Below are 23,461 nucleotides of genomic sequence, written 5' to 3'. Positions count from 1 at the left end.
GCCTGTCAGATAATAACTTGCTTCAATCTCAAATACCGATGTTACGTTGTGATAGAACCACGTAGGTAGAATATCAGGAGGGAGCATGCTTTCCTGAACCTGCTAAACAAATGGTGGCAAAAGAGTGCCACACAAGAGCCATTTATGACCATTTCCGGACCACATCGGGGGCGGTCGGTCAACAACACAGGCTCAGAGGCTGTGCCGTTTGGTTTAAAATTAGGTTCATAGGGAGTAAAAATGTCTTACTACTTGAAATAAATTTTATTGCTACTAATTTTGTATTCTATGTTATTAAATTATTTTTGTTTTTTATGTCCAGGATCTGACAACCGCTGTCCAGCACCTCACTGAAACAACCACTTTTTTGGAGGAGCGGGAAGAACCATTTATGACTACCCGAAAACACTTTTTCAAACTTCTTCCCTCCTTTCATTCTACCTATATAGATGGAACACACAATTTTCTAAATAATCCTCTCTTTTCCAATTAAACTACCTCTACCTTAAACGAAACAGTAAACCGCCATAGTAGTCAATACTAGTCACAAAATAACCCTCATTGGACACAAGAATCTCATACCCAGTATTGCAGGAAAATAAATGTGTGGGTACGAATGCTAGGCAATCATCTGACAGGACCTAAGAATTTACTTAGTTCCAACAGGATGGGATACTTCCGCATTTTGACGTAGATGTGGATCGTTTCAATGACCGGCTCATTTGCCAGATTTAACGCCCCTAGATTTTTTGTGGAAGTATTTAAAATCTATCGTCTACATTAACAGATCAAAAAAAGTTGTACTAATAGATAAGAAAACTTTGAGATCATCGGCGTACAGTGGCTTTTAACAAGTTAAAGAGTTTACTACATCATTAACGAATGGCAAAAAAACCAAGGGGCCAAGATTGGACCCTTGCGGGACACCTGACGTAACATAAAATGGCTCGGAAACAAAATTACGGTACTTGGCTGAAAGCTTTCTATTAAGTAAGTATGATTCAAGTAGCAGAAGCAGAGAATCCGAAAATCCGACATGATTTAGTTTACGAAGTAGTACATAATGATCAATCTGATCAAAGGGTTTACGGAAATCTGTGTAGATAACGTTTACTTGGTTATTTTGATCAATAGCCTCTGAAACATATTAAAACAAGGCAGATTCGTAACAGTAGATCTTTTCTCTACAAAGCCATGCTGGAAGGGCGAGATTAAACTTTTAACCGAAAAATACAAACGTTTATAAATAACAGATTCAAAATTTTTTGAAAAGTTGCAGAGAACACATGTTGGTCGGTAATTTTCAATCATAGACGGACCGCCTTTTTTAAATACTAGGGTAACTGTGGCTTCTTTCCAGATATCAGGAAAATATGAAGTCTTGATGATAAGGTTAAACAAAGAATGGAGAGGTTTTATACAGATCGATGCACAGTCTTTTACGATAAAACTCGGAATGTTATCTGCATGAGAATCTTTGGATCATTTTAATGCTTCAAGTTCTTCGTCTTCTGTTATGTTCTCAATTTTTATTACACAGTTGCTTATAACGTAGGTAAATATAAGATAAAATTGACTTGTTCCAGGATGTTTTAAGAAAACTAACGGAATTATGAATTTTGCTTCACCTTAATTCTAAAGTAACGTTAAGATGACCAGGTCGGTGGTATTTATAATAAATTGTCAAAAACAAATTTGCTTATACGCAAATTGAAAAAAGTTGGTAATCCGACGGGTATACCGTTATTTCCTACCTATTTCAAAAGAATGTTCGTTTTATAATATTTATAACTATTCAGGGTTAGGTGTCGAATCTGTACTGGGTTTATAGCGACGTGCGATTGATTACATAGAAATACCGGAGGTTTAATATATACTACAGGTGACTTAAAGAACTATTTTTGCTGAAAACGTCTTACCACTTCTTCACTTATTTTTCATTGTTTAATACGTCAACATTATTTATTTACTGGTATAAAAAGTATGTAAATTCTTGGCATAACACAGATTTAATGTTTAGTAAATTACCCAACCACATTCCATAACTACCTCCTTCACAATTTTGGTGGACTACTCAAATTGTTATGTGTACACATTTATTTCTGCGGATTTATTTCCTAATTATATATTTTGTGAAATAATAATCTTAATTTGCAATTAAGGTCACCTTGTGTAAATCGCTAATAAATTATTCTAAAATAAAACCAACGCTGTAGACACATATCAACATATTTTAAAGGACCAGCTTGGAAGATAATTTTTCATTCTAGTTCCGACAGGTGGGAAGTAATTGAAACTAAACATTGGTCAATTAAGTATTTTGCGTTTTCAATGTGACACCAAAAAATTTACAAATGACGTAATAATTCATCAGATCGAACAAAATTCTCTTTGATAATATCGAAAGGAAAACGACTGTGAAAATGCCGTCTCTCCGGATTTTTTTAGACAGACAATCTCCGAAACTACTGGGCCGATTGTTGTCAAATTTTATAAGTGTATTATAAAGATCATTCAGGTGGCAACACGCTAAACAAACTTTGTCTAATCATCCCCACCAACAATGTAATGACGTCGTTTCAAAATTGCACGTAGTAAATGGGTTTTAAATTGTATAAAATAACATAGTCCTACACATGTAATTTACGACGCCGTGTTGAGTTTTTACCCGAAACGTTCAGATTTTTGGAAAAAAAATCAAAACTATAAAAAACATTTTGCAATTTAATTTTGAATCCGCAAAACCGCCTGCTTTGAATTCTTGCAAATGTTTTAAAGTTATGATAAGTTTGATACGTTTTTAATAAAAATAAATTTCCTTGTCGTCTCCAAAAAATTGATGACGTCAGCTTAAAATTTAATTTTAAATCCATTTTCATCCCTAAAAACGTAATCGTAGATTACAGCTTTAATCTTTTATTATTACCAGAAGTAAATACTATGTTCACGACAAGAAATCTGTCATTTGACAAAGCAATAGTTTATTTTCAACAATTAAATTACAACGTCCGTCGGCAGCGAAATAGGATATCACAAACAGAAACAAATCCCAATAGAAGGAAGTTAATAAGTTAAATTTGACAAGTCATATTGTTTTGCGACATGTCCTAGCAAGATATTACGATCTCTGGCGAATTTATACAACATTTCAAGCGACAGTGGAGAGAGTATTACGAGCTCACCATGTGTTCATTCCACAAATCCTGAAATTGTAGAGAACATAGTCAGCATCTGTGACACTCGCGTTGACGGTCTTGAGCAGACTTCATACTTAGATGTGCAATCAAGCAAACTTATCTGCAAATTCTCGTTATGTCTCTTCACAATTTAGACGTATTTTCGTCCGTATATAAACGATGATGGCAGCTCTATTTTTCTTGAGTCTTCGACTGTATTTATGCACTACACTTCATTATGAAATTATGTTCAGAGTATGAAATTATGTTCAGAGAATGAAACGCGAGAGTGTGAGCACAAGTTATGCGTATTCTATAAACGTGATTTTTGGTAAACAAACATTGCAGTCTATCCTCTTTTTGCGGTCGTTCGGAAAATTGGAGAAGAATCGCCTGTTTTCGTGTTGTTAAATGAAGCGAAGATGTCTCGAACACCACGTGGACCGCAGCCAACTTTAGAACAATTATTTACAATAATTTATTTGCTTTAAACGGATTAAAATATCATAAATTTATCTTCATAGAAATGTATGTATACATAATTAAAACGAAAGTTGCCGCCAAGCAAATAAACACTTCGAATCTGAGACACACAAAAACGTCAGCCGGTTGTCGGCTGCAACTGAACTGATGTTAAGGAACTCTTTGTTTACAATTCACTTCAGCTGTAATGTTTTGATAACTAAAGCATGTTTAATATGATTTCTTACTTCTAATTGGCAATAAAAAGTATAAGACACACCTACTGGAAATCAAGTCATCTGTTTAATGTTTCACTGAGTTTTATTACCACAGAGGGGATTTATTTAGATCCAATTTCTTGTAGATTCTAATCCAAGCTCCAAAGAAATACCGTCTGTACTCTATAATTTACGTCGTTAAAAAATATCTGCAGGCTCGTAAATTGAAACAATGTTATTTACCTCAAGTACGTTTAAGAAGAAAGCGACATGTCCAAAATATGTAGCTTTCTTACAATCAAACGCCGGTAAAAAATATGATGCTGTTGTAGTATGTAGTTTATAGCATAACAATAGAGTTAAAAATAGCTTTAGGTACAATAATATTAATAACCACATTTTTGTGTCACTGTTGATTACGGGGTAGACAATGAATCGAAATTAGTTAATAATTATCAAAAAGCATGTCCCTATCTATTATTTCTCAATCAAAACGATACCAAATTTAATAACCAAATGAACTGCGAGTACACATAAAATAGCTAGCCTTAGGGTCCTGGGAGATTTTATCTGCACGTGTGATCATAATTGAACCAAGCACTCGTGGGTAGCCACGTTTCACATCTGCCGTTTGCCATTAGCATTATAAAGAAGGCTTATATTAAAAATAACAGAGTTGTTCAGTTTGTTTACGTTTTCAGTTCTAGCCATAATCTTAAATACAAAAATAATTTGAAAAATTTTCGATCCCACGTAAATGGCGATAGTATTTCCATATTTACTATAGTGCCCCATTCGTTACAGTTGTAAAATATCAGGTTCTAGCATCGACTAGTTTACAGTCAGCAGTTAATAAAACATATCCCATAATTGGTTCAAAATTTTTTTAAATTTAAACATTTTCAGAAAAATTAAAATGACAAATGAGTTATCTTGGAAAAATTTTTCGCTAAAAAAGTAATAGGTGGGTAGAAAAGCAGTAGGTATGCCATTTCTTTTTCCAGCTTGTTAGCTGCATTAAAACGACGAAATTAAGTTAGTGAGATCGATTTTAAAAGAAGTTTATCAATTTTCTACAACATATGTTTCGTGAGCAAGAAAAGTGCATTTAAGCACTATGTTTGTGCGAATTTTTACTATATATATCTGTCCAACGGCTGCCCGATTCCTCCTTCATTTTTTGTTACTGTTGCAAAAACATGCTACGAAAACATAGAATTTTCCGAAAACTGTCTACATACGACATATTTCTCGGAAAATTCTTTCGAACTAGCCAGAGCTGATGTTCTCAGTGGTCAAACAATTGATTAAATTTTGAAGGTGATCTGACACTTATAAAAAAATTGGTCTAAAGAGTTGAGACAGTACTTCCCTCGCTGTCGGAAATTTGACGACTGCATGCCTATTGTGTTTTTTTTCTCATTACATTTTTGTAGTGGGAATTTAAAAAAAAATTGCGATGACGTCATCAACATTTTTGCAAGAACACGTATATCAGTTGGGATAGATGTAGTGTAATACTAAGAATAAAATTATTATATTCTCAAATTTTCGGGAAAATGAATTGGGTCGTTTTGAATATTGATTTGTAATAATCAATAAAATAACGAAACAATTTACTCACGTATACATATCAGAGGCAACTGAAAATCGTGTATGTATAAACATTCTTAATTTAAGATGACAGGCGTAACAGCATACGTGAGAGTCAAACAAAGAAACTGTAAACAAAACGACAATCGGTTTTATTGCGTCGACTTCCGCTTATTATATAAAACATTGGATTTTATTTTAATTTTTGACGGTGGAATTCACAATTGGTTGATTTAAAACATGTCTATACCACATTCGCGGAACCTAGTCAGCTATGTTTCAACCGAGTTTTAACTTTAAAAAATTTTGTGTCTACCAAATTGGGTTGGTCCAATGTAATACTAATAATAAGTGTTGCCTTTAATTTGATCAATAAAATAAATTGACTTCATTAATTTTTTTGAGCCACCCTTTAAGAAAATCTAAAAAATATGAATGGAATGATAAATCACAAGTACAAACTCATCATATTTTCTGCATTTTAGATAGGATTTATTTAGCAAAATTTAAGGGTGACGTCACCAATTTTTTTAGAAGGGATGAACAAATACATTTTGAACAAAAGTTTACCATGCTTATAATAACTTTAAAATATCTCCAAGATTTCAAAGCATTCGGTTTTGTAATTCCTGATTAAATCGATCAAATAAATTCACGCATATGAATGGAATGATAAATCACAAGTACAGACTCATCATATTTTGTACATTTTAGATAAGATTTTTTCGGCAAACTTTTGAGCTGACGTCATCAGTTTTTTGTAGAAGATAACCAAATATATTTTGACTAAACATTTATTATGCTCTTTATGACCTTAAAATATCTGCAAGATTTCAGAGCATTCGGATTAAATCAATAAAATATATTTACGCATTCATTAATTTTTTTGAGTCACCCTGTATATGCAAATCCAAAAAATTTGAATGGAGTGATAAATTACAAGTACAGACTCATCATATTTTTACAGTTTAGATTGGATTTATTCGGCAAACTTTCGAGCTGACGTCATCAATTTTTTGGAGGGGATAAGCAAATATATTTTGACTAAACATTTATTATGCTCTTTATGACCTTAAAACATCTGCAAGATTTCAAAGCATTCGGTTTTGTAGTTTCTGAGTAAATCAGTAAAATAAATTTACGCATTCATTAATTTTTTTGAGTCACCCTGTATATGCAAATCCAAAAAATATGAATGGAGTGATAGATCACAAGTACAGACTCATCATATTTTGTACATTTTAGATATTATTTATTCCACAAACTTTTGAGCTGACGTCATCAAGTTTTTGGAGGGGATAAGCAAATATTTTTTGACTAAAGATTTATGATGCTCTTTATAGCCTTAAAACATCTGCAACATTTTAAAGCATTCTGGTTAGCAGATTAAAAATTAAATTTCAAAATGTTGTTTTATAATTTTGATTTTTTTTCCAAAAATCTGGACGTTTCGGGTGAAAAGTCGATTCGGAGTTGTAAACTACATGTGTGGGACTATGTTATTTTATACAATTGAAAACCCATTTACTATGTACAATTTTGAAGTGACGTCATCGCATTAGTGGTGGGGATGATTAGACAAATTTTGGTTAGCGTTTTACCATCTACATGATATTCTTAATATAAGTACAAAATTTCACAACAATCGGTGGAGCACTTTCGGAGATTATCTGTCTAATAAAAATCCGGGACGGCAGACGGACAGACGGACGGACAGACGGACGGACAGACGGACGGACAGACAGACGGAAATGGGAGACCTAATTCTTCGTCTTCTAGGGGTCATGAAAGATCGAGAAAACGTAAAAGTAGAGAGTCGGCCGACGGACTCGATTACAATACTTCCTTTGCTTACGCTCGGGAAGTAAAAAACGGGCACTGGGGCAAGCTTCTGAAAGATCGAGTTCTGATGCTGACTACAGGGCTCACAGAGTGTTTTCTAACCAGGTTTTGTTCATTATTAAAGACACGAGAACTAAATATGAATCAAAAATAGTTGGAAGACACCAAACATTTTTGCCGACATGTTCTCAACATCATTCAAACAAATGAAATTGTCATCAAATCAACGCCTCACTTAGCTAGTTTACCAATCACCACATCTCTTGGCGAGGTTCATTTTCTGAATCAGGGGTTCATGAAAAGTTAATAAAATTGAAATCTTCCACGTGGCCTGGAACCGACCATATTATATCCCAATTTTTGGGAGTTGTGCAGACACCCTGACTGTCCCCATCAGTCTTGTATTCACCCAGTCATTTAGATCAGGACGGTTGCCACCTGACTGGCAAAGAGCAACTGTCCTGTCATTGTGGTAAAATTATGGAGTCGATTTATCTACGATCAGTTGAGTAATTTCTTGTTAGATCAGAACTTAATCCCACCCGAACAGTACACCTTCCTCGCCGGGAAATCGATCCATTCGAATGTCCTTTCTCGTCTCTGTCAGACTGGACAAGGGAGGTAACTTCAGCGTTTTTTTTGGTGTACGTGGCAGTCTCATCAGGTGGATCGCACGTTTTCTGTAAGGTAGATAACTCTCTCAGTAGGCCTGTAGAAGTACTGAGTAGCGTACGACAGGGTTCAGTGTTAGGACCACTAATTTTGACATCCCTTTTTGTAATGTACGTGGACGATATCAAGCTGTACAATGTTAACACTAATAATATGTTTTTGCATCTTAACGCAATTTTCAAATGGACATAATAGGTACCAAAAATGTAGAGTTTTATACATTGGAAAATACAATCCTCAGTTTTCCTACAGCATCGGTGGCCCGCAACTGGTTAAAGCGGTCTGTTGTCGAAATTTGGGTGTTTTCATCAGTTCTGATCTTTTGTGGCCGCATCACATCACATATGTCGCTAAGAAAGCTAGTGCCGTGCTCTTTCTTTTAAATAAGATTTTCTGCAAAATACGTCCCACGGTGTTTGTTAAATTGTGTAAAACTTTGGTTAGGCCTATTCTGGAGTTTCCAAACTGTTTGGACTCCTGTCCTGCAGCAAGACGTTTTGCTGTTGCAATCAATACAGCGCAAAGCAAGCAGAATATCATTAGGCAGAATACGTTATCGTTATCCCGAAATAGTCTTGCAACTGAAGTTGCCCAGTTTAGCTCAGAGACTCATAAGATCTATCCTAATCATTACCTTCCAAGCACTGACCAAGCCATTGTTTCCTATTCATCATCTATTTACTACATACGAGTATTAATTCCAACCAAAGCACGCGCGGGCATGGATTTAAACTACTTAAAGAGACTTTTCTTACAACATTCAGCAGTTCTTTATCAGCAATACGATTTTTCAATATTGGAATTCGTTACATAATGAAATTGTAGACAGTCAATCCACGAATGTCTACGAAATAAGGTATGACTCGCAAATTGCGTAAACGAATTTGTTCTTCCACTTGATCGCTTTAAATAATAACAAGATTAATAATAATAATAAATAACTACGCTGCGGAAGATAATACTTAATTTGATCTTTAATAAATGTACACCAGACAAAATATCGCAGACGTTACTAGAGAATAATATATCACAGATACAAGGTGATATGGTCAACTTAATGCATTTTGTGTGAGACAAAAAATCACCAAATTTTGAGTAGGTCGTACAGTCTTATATCAAATTTGTAAATTTGTCATTTGTTCCTTTCAGAAATGAAGCGATTTAACGACCAAGCAAAACAAATAATTTTAAATGTGTTAGACTCTCTTAATAGAAACCAAGATGTTTTTGAATTTAAGAAAAAAAGGAAGACTGAACTGGGCGCAGAAATGTTGAAAATTTCGGAAAGATCTATCTACAGGCCACAAACAGTCCGGGTTTTAGATGACTTTGACTACAAGAAAAATATGTCCTTTAGAATTAGTCGCATAAAGACAAAAGTGAATCCTGTAGATTTAATGTCACTCCGGGAGCTTATCTATAAAATGTTTGTTTCTAAAGAATACATTACTATTAAGTTGCTGCATGATCGAGTAATGGAAGAGATTCCCGATTTTAACGTTGGTCCTAGATCGTTAACCAGCTGGATAAGGAAAATTGGTTTCAAATTTAAGAAAAATAGTAACAGATTATTTTTGATGGAACGGTCTTCTGTTCAATTAAAAAGAACAAAGGCAAAATTTATATGAACCTCTTTTTGAAACATGTGTATTTAGTAAGGGTAGCATATGCAAAAAGACGGTTTAATAAACACTCCTATTTCAAAAACTGGAGAAGGGTGCAGATACATTGTGGTTTACCGCTTGCCGGGCAGGTGCCCTTACCACTAGACTACAGAAAAGCTTATCTTTCCTCGCTTACTACTACGTATTATTGTGCCGCCACAACGGTTTTATTGAAGGAGCTTCTTTAATTTTTAAAGCTAATAGCAAATCTGGAGACTATCATGATAACATGAACCAGGGAAATTTTGAAAAATGGAAGAACAGTTGATACCAAGTTTGCGGGAACCTTCTTTTGATCTGATAGATAACGCAAGTTATCATAGTAGACTTGAGGTGTCAATTTAGTCTTCATAGGTATTCATATGTTGTAATAAAACTTCACTTTATTTGAGGAAAGAAATTCTTCGAAAAACTTGGACAAAGACCAAAATGATAGCATGTTTAAATAAAAATGGGATTGATTATACACCCAAGGCCATGAATGACCAAATCTGGGGAATATTGGCTAACAGAAAACCCCAAAAACGTTATCATTTTTATTTATACGCCCAACATCATGGGCACTGGGGATTGAGGCTGCCACCTCACTACTGTCATTTCAACGCTGTTAAAAGAAATTATGATAAGATCATTTCAAGAATCAGCTCTTCCCCTAATGATGTTTGTGCAACTTGGCAAAATGTGATCGATCAAGTTCGGGCTGTGCACTGGAACAATTACGTTAAACATACTGATAAAATAATAAATTGGTGTGCTTGGGAAAATGAAAAATTTTGAGATATTTCAGAACAGAATGAAATTATTATTAATGTTAATAATCCGGGTGATAGAGAGAGTGGAAGTGAGGATAATAACAGTGGCCTTGAAGATTTAGATGTCGATATGTTTGTTATAACTTGAAACTTTTTCTTATTAAAGCTTCCGTTCTTTCGTTTTTTAATGAAGTTCAATTAGTTAGGTGATTAAATGGTCCAGTTTATAAAAAAAAGTTAAAATTTACCATTTTTACTTCCCGAGCGTAAGGAAAGTCGAGTCCGTCGGCCGACTCTCTACTTTTACATTTTCTTGATCTTTCATGACCCCTAGAAGACGAAGAAATAGGTCTCCCGTTTCCGTCTGTCTGTCCGTCTGTCCGTCTGTCCGTCTGTCTGCCTGTCTGCCGTCCCGGATTTTTATTAGACAGATAATCTCCGAAAGTACTGGGCCGATTCTTGTCAAATTTTGTATTTATATTGGGTATATCATGTAGATGGTAAAACGCTAACCAAAATTTGTCTAATCATCCCCACCACTAATGTGATGACGTCACTTCAAAATTGTACATAATAATTGGGTCTTAAATTGTATCAATAGCATAGTCTTACACATCTTTGAATAACTGCGAATTTGAAATTTAGATTTATCCATAGCAACATATTTCTAACATATAAGATTTCACCTATGAAAAGTTACTAAAAAATGTCACATTCTAAGTGTTTTTGACTAGGGGTGTTACCACGACTGTAGAATATTCACGATCTTTCTTAAAAAACCTGATTTTTCACTGGGTTAAATAGTTCAGAATCACTCACACTATCGTTCAACCAAGTCTGTTAGTGCAACTACTTCATACACAGATGCAGAAATAGAAGATAAATAAAACATTCTGGTCTTCCTACACAAAGCCCTAACATTCTAGTATTAACATAAGAAAGTCAGATGTACTGCATTGGTTGAATCAAACGATGAACTATCGTAGTTAATAGAATTTACACTCGTCTACACAATATGTTATCATCATCATCAATCAATATCAATCATCAATACATAGTATAAAAGAAAGATTTTCTCTGTCTGTTTGAACGTGATAATGGATTTTCATGTGGTTTTCACCAATAGATAGAATGATTTACAAGGAAGGGTTAGGTGCATAATTTATGAAGGTTTTGTGTAAGTTGGCCGAATTGTTATAATAATTGTTGAGTAAGTCGGCAAAAAGCATGCCATCTGAATCAAATACAACTTTTCCTTAAACGACTAATATGATTGTTGTATTCATGTCACCATCAATAAGTATAATTCGTTTAATAAGAATCTAAGTATAACAAAACTACCAACAAGATACAAAACTGGCGGAATACGGCTCTCATATGTTCATTCACTTCCACTTCCACTTCCACTCTGTGCTTGAGAGAGAGGGAAACGAGATACCTGTATGTTTGTCTTTTACAACATGTGAAACACCAAAATAAATGAAGTTATTACAATAATTTACCCCTCGGTAAATAAAAAAACATCTCTGCCTTTTAATTACTCTATAAATAGCTCATTGTGCGTTGTAATCAAAGTTTGAATACAAGCAAGTTTAAAAGTTGGTCCAGTATGGGTAATTTTCCGTTACTTCTTATATTTAAAAGTACGAATGGTCAGTAATAATTAGAGTAGTTTAACTAACTAACTTCGTGGAGTTTAAATAAATGTAAATTTATAAACTTGGCGAATTATTTAAAACACTCCTATTTAACAGTGAAACTAATAAAAAACCTGTAGATATACTCTCCAGGTATAGTTGGACGTACTTAATGAAAAACTTTATGTGCATTAAAGCATTTGCACAAAGCATTTCTAGCTGGTGATGTAATTTATGACCGAATGCAGTAAAACTGAAAGAAAATCTGGCCTCAATCGAACCGCTTTTAATTAATTTGCAGCCCCAGGTGTTTAGGGTTTAAACGGTCTAGTAAAGCTCATATGAGCATTTCGTGTTAGCCCGCAGCCTCATGCATTCATCGGAAACATGTTTTTATTCATTACATACATACTGCTGTGATTGTTTGATTTTCCTAGTGGCAATCCATGTATATTCGGCATTGCTCATTTGCAGTTCGGAATTGCTAAGAGAGGGATAAAATTTGACGAATGATCGAAATAAATTGGCTTTCACTCTGGACGGTTTAATTAGTCGAGGTTTTGCAGATTAATTAATTCAAGCAGAGATTGGAATTTTAAAATGAACTTGTTTTACTTTTTACAACGGCATGCAAGCGAAATGGTAATTTACCAACACAATCTCGAAATCTAATTTAAAAGCATTTTATGGCAGACATAAAAATAAGTAAGTCCTAACATACGTCGTTTTTAAGGCAAGAACATGAAAAATAGCCGCGCAATTAATTAGCATTAAAATATTGTTCCTCGGTTCTATATCGGGTGACAAATTAATAAATCTAAAATAAAATTATTCACTACCAGGAAAAAATAAAACGGCGGGATTTAGCTTTCAGTTTGAAGAAAATGTAATTAGTTTTAAAACTTTGAGGAGATGTAGTGGCGATAATATCCAATATTGAATTCCCACTAGAAATTATTTTATTCGTTCTGCGAACCTGTTAACGTTCGAACTAATTCATTTGGAGACACTCTAATCCAGTTAAATTCTAACTAACTAATTTATTCCAATCTACACAATAAAACGGATTTAAATCGTTTCCACGAATCCAGTTCTCAAACTCTCCCGTTTTTGTTTTTTGCAATAGTTTTTAGTGATTTATTTGTTATTGGATCACATACATAATTCAGCGTTTTGACAACTAACTATTATAACAGGGTGGGAATCACGTAAATTTTCGATACGTCAAATTAGACGACGATATAACAATCAAATTACATTTCTGATAAGTAGCGATTTTACAGCAAATCTAATGTGATCACTGATATCAAATACACTTTATTAAAATGTGTCTTTATACAGGGTGTCTCAGAAATAAGTACATTAATTTTAATCAGTTATAGAGCTCATTGAACTCAACAACTTTTTTTAGTAGAGTTTTGTCAAGAACTTTTTAATTATCAAATTAAAAATTGTTAAAGTTATACCCCAATTAAGGTTACCCGCCCATGGATCCTCAGTCACCCATGGACACTAATAATTATTATAATTAATAATGTATGGTCAAAAACAGTTACTAGGATACGTATTTTCCTAATCTTGTCAATGTGACAAACATTTAGAGAGAAATTGAAAATCCTGCTCCCTAATGGCGTACGGAATTTCGTCGGCCCAAATGTGGGTGTTGAACACCTTCCCTCGTGTAACCGACCTCATCAGTTGATGGTATAAGATACAAAATTTGCTTGTTCGTTTATTTTTCTATTAACCCACTCACAAAAGTTTTGCCTACGTGGTAAGTCTGTTAGTTGCAATAACTGAACTTTCTGGTCCTGAAAGGCGTACATTTGTTCTCTGAGTATCCTCCAAATACTACTCTCCGATACATCACACTAGACAGTGGTACGTGCTAGTGCCCGGTCGAGCTTCGACACTCTTCAAAACATCCTCTTCAATATTAGCAATTTTATTACTACGTAACTTACCCCGATCCTGAGGTGCAGGTTTAAAAGATCCGTACTCTCGAAAATGCTGCAACGTTCTTAAAACTGCGCATATTTGGCAGACGATTTGGGAGGTTTTCTGAAAAAATTCCTTGGGCGCGAGTGCCGCTTCCCCGAGCTTCACCGTACGTTAAAACGATATCGGTGTGTGGCCGCCTGGAAGTATGCAACCAGTTATACATACATAATGCAGCCACCGGATTGGCAGTTACAACGCGCAAGCCCAAAGAGGAAACGCCACGGTGGAAACGTAAAACAGACCCTCTTCTTCTCCGACCACTCACCGTGGGCAGACGTCCTCTTCTCTTCAAGACCTCCACGTGGACATACACATACGACCTTGGGCCTTGTTATCATTTTTGTAGTTGGTATTGTAAATAAACCTGTACTAAAACCGTTTCCGTTAGTAATTCGACGACAACAATTACAGGTGCATTCCAGATTTGAAAACAAAGCCATTTCAACACATTTCGTCTATAAATTAGAAATCTGTGCCAAACAAACTTTATTAAAGAGACAACGTTTAATAAAAACATTGACATAAAAGTGATTGTCAGTGTCAAAACGGTTGCTACGGTACCTTCTTCATTGTTGTAATGTTGTTATTATTTAAGGTGAACATAGACGGCTCGTGAATATATGGGTGGGAAAATTCGAAATTCGACTTGAGTTTTCGAAAAAATGCTAGATAAAAAAGTTGTTCCGTTTCACGAGTTCTGTTACTGGTTAAAATTAATGTACTTATTTCTGAGACACCCTGTATATCATTATTGTATACAAACATGTGTCCATCAAACAGCTAATAGTCGTCTCTTCTCTTTTTATTTTATTCGTTATTAGTTCTTTATTAGCTTACAAGTTTTCAGTGTCTACATATGTCATGAGTTACATAGTTACAGTGTCTACATATGTTCCTTTGATCCTTTTGGTGGAAACTAAAATATTAATACCATAATAAATGAATACAATCAATATCAAAGAAAATTCATTTTTATCGATTCGTCGTGAGCATTAAGTATCAGTTTAACATAATTTGTCGTCCATTTCACTTTATCAACAGAACTATTTTGGTGGTTAAAATTCTTAACGTTTCCTTCGCTTGGCATTAGTTAGATTTGTGTCAGAAAGTGAGTTTTCTATTTGTTTTTGACAATGGCTAGTTTCTTTGAAAAATGATTTATTTTATTGATTTATTCGATTTTCAATTGTTAAAACTACTTGTCGAGATAAGTCGGCATCATTTCTAACTGGACGAGAAGAAATCTGATAATTGGCGATCGTTTAACGCACGTGGGCATTAGCTAAATAGTTGCTGTAGCATTTACTATAATTAAAAATCACAGGTATTAAATATAATTTAGAATTTTGAAAACAGAAAGAGTTTTTAGATCTATGTTTTAAAATTACCTTAAAATATGCCCGACTATAGAAATATTCGAAAAAAAACTTATTCACACTTTGTGAATTCTGAATTTTGGAGACTAAAAAATTAAAATGGGTTTGATTTTATAATTAAGGCCAGCAACTATGGTTTGCGTGTGGTTTAATTCGGTAGAAATATGTATAAATTTTTACAAGATAAAGTTTTTAAATTAAATCAAAGATAAATTAAATTTCTCTTGGCGAATTCTTGTTTAATAAGTGTAGTGAAAATACTTGTTAAAATTAAGGGAACGTCTAATTTAGTTCGTAATTCCATAAAAGGGCAATTGTTTGAACAAAATGAATCCTATTCAACGCCAAGGTCTCCTTGAACGAGTGTAACTATTGTAAAATCAGTTATATGTACTTACATCAGTAATATGTGTTACTTTTGTTTTACTCTTTGTAATTTTACAGTTATGTTAAGATTTTTTAGTGTTTATGGTATTAATACAATTTAATGATTATATTTTTATAGAAATACATGGTGGACGGTAAAACGCTCACCATTTGTCCAAACATCTCCACCAATAACGTGATGACGTCACTTCAAAATCGTACATAGTAAATGGGTTTTAATTTGTAAAAAATAACATAGTCCTAGTCACATGTAGTTTATGACCCCGTCTTGAGTTTTTGCCCGAAACGTCCAGATTTTTGGAAAAAAAATCAAATATATAAAACATTTTGCAATGTAATTTTGAATCTGCAAAATCACACCACACGCTTTAAAATCTTGCAAATATTTTAAAGTTATGATAAGCATAATAAATTCTTAATCGAAATATATTTACTTATCCCCTCCAAAAAATTTATGACGTCAGCTTAAAATTTTGCCGAAATAATTACTAACTAAAATATACAAAATATGATATGTCTATACTTTGTGATTTACCATTCGATTCATATTTGTTGGATTTGCTTATACAGGCGACCATGCGTGAATTTATTTTATTGATTTAATCAGGAATTGCTAAACCGAATGCTTTGAAATGTTGGAAATGTTTTAAAGTTATCATAAGCATGGTAAACTTTTGATCAAAATGTATTTGCTCATCCTTCCTAATATATATTGATATATTATATTGCTTAAATCAAGAATTGCAAAACTGAATCCTTTGAAATCTTGCAAATGTGTTGAAGTTATTGTAAGCATAGTCACATTTAATCAAAATGTATCTGTTTATCTACCCCCAACAATTGATGACGTCATCTAAAAATTTTGTCGAAAAAATCCTATCTAAAATGTGCAAAATAAGTTCAGTTTATACCTGTAATTTATCAATACATTCATATTTTTTAGATTTTCCACCGTATTTTCTCAGAGGATATGTCGTTTGCCAAAATTAGTCTTATCTAGGCAAGTACTATCACCGCCCACCCACCCCCTATTTTCTCAGAGGATTATGTAATTTGTTAAAATCAGTCTTATTTTAGCAAATACTACCATTTTGGCAAATGACGTACATTTAAGACAATAGAGGGCGGGTGAATGGTGCTAGTACTTGCTAAGATAAGATTTATTTTGGCAAATAGCATATCCTCTAAGAAAGTGTGGGGCGAATGGGCAGGGCTAGTACTTGCTAAGACAAGGCTGATTTTGCCTCTATTAATCTTGTGAAAACTTATTAAATTTAAAAGGTGTTAAATTACAAATTTCCATAGTAACGAGTTAAATTCCTAAATCTAATTGGATGTTTATTTTTTATGTTTCATTCTACTTCGGGAGCGAGGGAAGTTCTATTGAAATAACTTTCGATCAATTTTTTTATTTCGTTTCTCCTGGGGACCTACTTCTTCGTCGAATGAGCAGCCTCTGCAGTCTGAAAGTCTGGTGACGAGGTGAACTATGTAACAGTCCTTGCACCTTTGCACTGCGAGGATGAGTAAGTATTCTAGATCGTGAATCTCGCAACATAACCTAACGCTGAAAACTTAGACGAGCTCGATCGCCTTGGTCAGAGCTATCGATCTCGAAACGGTGGTCTACGATTTGGACTTTCGATGCAGTCCATGGATTTTTGTCGATATTTGAATTTGTCACCACACCACCGTAATATTTGTATCCGGTTACTTCTATGCAGGTTTCTCTTTTTTCTTTGTGTCTTTAAATTTGTGATATTCAAATATTTCTTTTGGTTTGTAATATATGATTTCATTTTTGAAAGCTGCAGAGAGTTTTTGGAACTACGAAATAGGTCCGCTTATTCATAGCTTTTCTCTCTCAATAATATGGGAATAAACAATTTATCCTCCATATTTTGCATTTTGATTTAGGCGCACTTTTCCAAACTTAGGTTTCACCGCTTTGTATTTGAACGCCCTCCGCCATAAAAAAAACATACGACGAGACTATCACAATTCAAGGCCAAATTTTGAATTTTTCGCGGGTTTTAGAATTGTGTTCACATATTAATATTGACAGAATTTTGGGTTACCACAATAGGAAACTTTATTTTAGATGATGCAAGTAACAGCCAGGTCACTCAACCCTCTTGAGTTTTAAGAACACTCAGCTAAATAAAGTAGATTGCGTGGTGAATTTTCAAACAGAGATTTTATTGAACTAACAAAGATTTATTTCGTATACAAAAACGCGTCTGCTCTAAGCGAATTTTTCAGTGGCATCTAATAGGCTTCATGGGTACGAAAGTTGAAAACATACTTAGGTTATACGCTGTCAGTTCTTTCCTACGATCTTTCACTTTTTTAGATGTCCCATAAAATCCTAGAGGATTTATGTGTACGATTTATTTTTATTCTGAATTGCAGCAATCTATCTTTTCATAAATAACAAAGCATTTTATTTTAAAAATAATTTAAAATATCAATGGAAACGCTCAGTATGCTAAAAATATTTTTCGTTGGCTGAAGTGTATGAGATCATCAAAGTGGCTTTTTTCTGTTTTGAGTGTGTATCGTTGGCCTGATAATCTTGATTCTCAGAATTCCTGCAATTTGTATACATATGTACCTTCAGGGTAAAGGTAACGATTTTCAAACGTTGTTGCTAAACTGTCGTCAGTTAGCGACTGATTGTTGTGACACGCTCTATGTTACTTTAGGAATATGGTGTTTAATTTTTTTCCCGTGCTATTTTTCCATATTTCTTTGCCTTCTTATTATATGTATTAAGATTGTCTACTAAGATTTTGAAAGCTCCTCTGGACTATTTCTAATTTGGGTTTAAAATTTGTCTTTAGTTTTGATTTTCATTAAATGTTTTAATTTAAGTTCCGTTTATCTGACATGTAAGTCACACTGTTTCTGTAATAACTTCACATTTGACATTTTTAGTCTGATTGCTTCATCTTATGCGATTTTTTGTTGTGTGGTCCAAACTTAATTTGGGGATTTACTGTGTAGATGATTTTGTCTATTTATCCCACTAACAATTTGATGCAGTAATCTCAAAATTTTGTTAATCAAATACTAATCAAAATCTACAAATTAATATGCCTCTCTGCTCATGGCTTATTAATTCATCCTTATTCTTAATCATGTGCACGTTAGTTTTGTCAAAAAAATCATAATTTTACCGGAGAATTTTATTTAGACATAAATCCGAGTACCTACAACGAAATTTTATGTGCTTTAAAATTTTCGTGTATTTGGTAAATTTAAATTCAAGTTTCTCTGTTCATGCCTTCCAAAAACTTGGTGTCGTTATCTCAAAATTTTACAAAATAAATCTCTCTAGAAATATGTAGAATAGCATGGTTCTTGCTTGCAGTCTAATATCAAGTTCTTTTAAACATATAATACAAAAAGATTTGCGAAATAAAAATTTATAATAATTTGTCTAAACATCTGGAGCTGTTTAAGTGGCTGCTGTGAATGTCCACAGGAAATTCTATCTGAAAACTGGAAATCAACTTTTTTTATTTTTAGCTTGGTGTCTGTTTTATTTCTCGTGTATTTTCTTCTTTTTGATTTTTCTTTTTGTGTTCCATTTCTTCTAAATCTTCTTTTTTTCTTTATTTATTTTAAACTACGTTTGTATGAACATTGAAGTCTCACGCTTGGGTCTGAATCTACCTGATCCCTGATCCCTGATCATGTAAATGTACTAGTGGATTTATCCATAATTTGTGATGAAACAAAGAAGGCAAAGAGACTTCAACTGTGCAGACCTTTAACAGCTTTTGGAAATCTAATGTTTTTTGATCTTAGTAGCACTAGCAACTGAGACTTTATTGAGGAAAACATAAACGTTGACAACAAATTCTCAATGTTCTTAAATAGTTAGCTCTATACCTTTCCTGAAAAAAAATGCATACAATCTTAAATCCGATAGTCCCCTTAATGGCTAGTTTATTGTAGAGTTAAAATCCATGAGAGAAACTTTAGATTTAATAACTGACTACATGTTGAATCGTACAATTTAGATAAATAAAATCTGCAAATATTGAATACAATGAAGGATATTTAGTATACAATAAAAATAATCCGAAGGCTTTGTGGAAAATCATTAATGATCCAAAAAATAAAAATAATAAATGGCTGTTGGATAACGCCTGACCATTTTAACCACTTTTTTGCACTCATGACCTTTTTTGATGGCTTTCGCGCATTCATCAGGGTGCGGGAGTTCGAACTTCCCGCACACGTGCATTTTAACTTTCCGTTGCCATGGTAACCTTAAAATACTCGGGTAGTGTCAACATTGTGACGTGTTGACGGCGCTGTCAATGCCGTTGTTTATAAATAACTCACAGTTAATCTCTTCAGTTTAAAGGTTTATTCGTTGCAAAAAATTTTGTACACAACACGTTCGTGAGCCTGCTTCCCGCATTCACGCAAATGCGTCACTCCCTTCGGTCGTGCCGCAAACAAGCGGTCATGCGGGAAGCAGGCTATCCCGAACTAGTTGTGTAAATTACTATTTTACTACAATTCCCAGTGCTATAGTAAATTCCCTACCGAAACTAAAATTTGATTCTCTACCGGCATTTACTCACTTGAAAGTCAATATTCATTAATTTTCATTTTAGCCAGTGTCTTTCGAACAGAAGTACGTGTAGTTTTGGAGAGTCTACGTAATAGTCATACGAGGGACATATATGGATTTAACGTCAGTGTTAATAAAGCAGTAAAAATAACATTTACCGTTAACAAAATTAATCAATCATCGTATTAAATCGAATATTTTTCCTAATGCATTAAAAAAATCAGAAGTTATTTATTTTTAAAAAAAGCATATGCAGATGATCGTAGTAACTGTAGGCGCAAACTGTATTTCTACAACTTCCATCATAGTAGTATTACCTAATTTTATTATGAGTTATTTAAGTAATCGGACGCAAAACATTTATTTTAAAGGGTCAGTGTCAAATGAATCCCGAGTTGCCTATGGAGTGCCTCAAGGATCAATTCTTGTCCCAATTCTATTTATTTTGTATATAAAAGACATGCCTCGATTTCTACCATCTGTGGATATTAGCGTCTTCTTCATGAATAATAAACTAAAAGTTCAGCAGGAGACGGGTTCTGGGCTAATTGTCTCTGCCTGAATAAAGATAAAATGGTTACCATGCGTTTTAGCTTGAAACATGACAAGTGTTGTCCACCACTGCTACAAAATATTTCGGGTTGTTTATAGACACAAAGTTAAGTAGAAATAAACATGGTGAGTACGTAGCCACCAAAGTAAGTACTAAAAAACACCTATCTGCTTCGAAATTTTAGTAAAAGCCTTTCGTCTAAATGTATCAGAATTACCTATTTCTCATTACTACATTGTCATTTTTTGACTATGGTATTCTTAGTTGGGGTCACTCATCTTCTTTATAAAGACTCTTTAAACTTCAAAGCAGAGCTGTTAGAATTGTAGTTACCAAGATGACTGCAAACTACACTGCCTTGAACATTTAATAAAAAATTTTGAAAACTATTCTCTACTAAAATCATTCCATCATCTTGAAACTTGAACGGAAAAAATAGCTTTCAAATCACTAAAACTGAGCAACCAAGTTTATCAATAATCTACCATAATTATCTTCTTTAAAAACATGCCACCTAAACTTTCCTTAATGCATATTAAATAAGTAGCACCTTCTTGACAACGCATATTATTCGGTCGACCAATCTGCCGAACAATTTCTCAAAAATATAAATTTAAACAAAATTTTTTTTACTTTTGAAAGTAAAAAGAATGTAACGTAGAAATTAGTTTAATTTGAATGAGTTTGTCTTCTCAAAACAAAGGACTAAAATTTAATTAAACCATAATCGAACAAAACGTTCCGGATATTATAATTCTTATTATATCATTACATAATATATAAAGACATCAACATGGATAATACTAGTCACAGCGCATTACCAATGCTAGAAAAAAAAGTAAAGGGCCAAAGTTCGGCATCAAACCCACGACGACAGGTCGCCGTTCCCCGAGGAAGCCAATTGCGCCACGAGGACTTATATCCCGTGTTGGTAATATACGTTGTTATAGCTTGCTGATGTTTTTGCAAAGATTTAGACGTTTAAGAAAAAAACTGAATGCGGATTAGTACACTACAAGTATAGGAGTATATTTTGTATAACATTCAAATAATTTGAAAATACAGTTCATTGAAATGAGCTCATCAAATTGTCGGTGGGGGTGATTAGCCAAATTTTGGTTAGCATTTAAATATCTACATGATATTTCTAATGTATGTACAAAATTTGACAACTATCGGAGATTCCGTGTCTAATTAGACTGTATTTTTATTAAAATGGATTAGACAGACAGACGGAAACGGGAAACTACTTTTTTCGTACTGTAGGAGTCATGAAACGTCGAGAAAACATAAAAGTGGCCCATTCGTCCGATAAACTCGATTACTATACTTCCTTAGCTTACGCTCCGGAAGTAAAAACTAAAATTATGAAATGGACTCATTCCTGTGTATTATGCATTGCATAATTTATTTCTTATCAAAACAGTATTTTTAAGTAGTTAGCATGAGACACAGCATATATTAGAATGAAATAGATATTTGTAATAAGTATATATTTATTAATTTCTAATGAATTTCCTATTTTCCGACAAGAAAAATAATGTTGTGAGTAATGTTGAAAAAACTACTAAAACATAATAAATTAATGGATAAATAATAATAGATAATAAATTATTTTTGTTTTATTGCAAAAACTCAACTTATTGCCACGCAAAGTTGGGAATAACAACGAAAATGCAACCAATTTCACTCTTTCGGTTTAACACCGCCATCAATTTCATTTGTTGTTAAGTTTCAGTGGAAGTTATTTTCTTCATTTGGCTGTAACCGCGCTGCACCAGGAATGCAAACTCATTTCAGTTGAGCCTCCACTTGCTCGGTGGCAAGGAGTATTCTATGAGAAAAATAACCTAGGGAATTTCTCATTGGAAGGGTGCAAGTTAATTGCACAAGAATTACTTTATTTGACAATTCCAATGAACTTTTCCTGACAGGCGCAATTTTCTTTGCAATTATTAATTCGGTTCTTGCATGACAGGGTACAGCGTTTGTCTGTTGGTACCAAGCTCGACTTTGCGCGTAAATACGCGATCATTCAACGTCCATCAAACTGTCAGACTATGAGAGACGCACGCACAACCATCTCCGCACTTCTGGAGCTTAATACATCACCTCTCCGGAATATTGCTTCTGTCGGGCCGGTCCTGGTGTTTGCCCTTTGCAGCAAATTGTTTTCCCATACTTTGACAACCAAAGAACGGTATATCTGTACCATTGTCTCAGATGTGATGAATGTTGGGGTATTTATTTTGTAAGACAAGTTGCGGATGATGCCGGAATACGTTTTCTATTCGACTTTTGTAGCCGTTTAAATTATAGACTTTTATTTATCTTCTGGAAAAATTGCCTGTCAACAGTGAGAGTTCAGGAATTTGCGATATGTTACCCTAATATATCACCTCAATCACCGCGTGAAAATATCGACGTTTTATCTGAAAAATATTTTAACATTTTATAAATTTGCCAGAGTGGAAATGCGTTAAAACAAAAGCAAACTCTTGTCGTTGCAAACAAATCGGACTTTTTTATTATCAGAA

The sequence above is a fragment of the Zophobas morio genome, unplaced genomic scaffold (genome assembly GCF_036711695.1).
Source record: "Zophobas morio isolate AGI-343-1 ecotype UQ-CSIRO unplaced genomic scaffold, CSIRO_AGI_Zmor_V1 ptg000058l, whole genome shotgun sequence".
Taxonomy (NCBI): domain Eukaryota; kingdom Metazoa; phylum Arthropoda; class Insecta; order Coleoptera; family Tenebrionidae; genus Zophobas; species Zophobas morio.
This window is presented reverse-complemented; position numbering follows the sequence as displayed.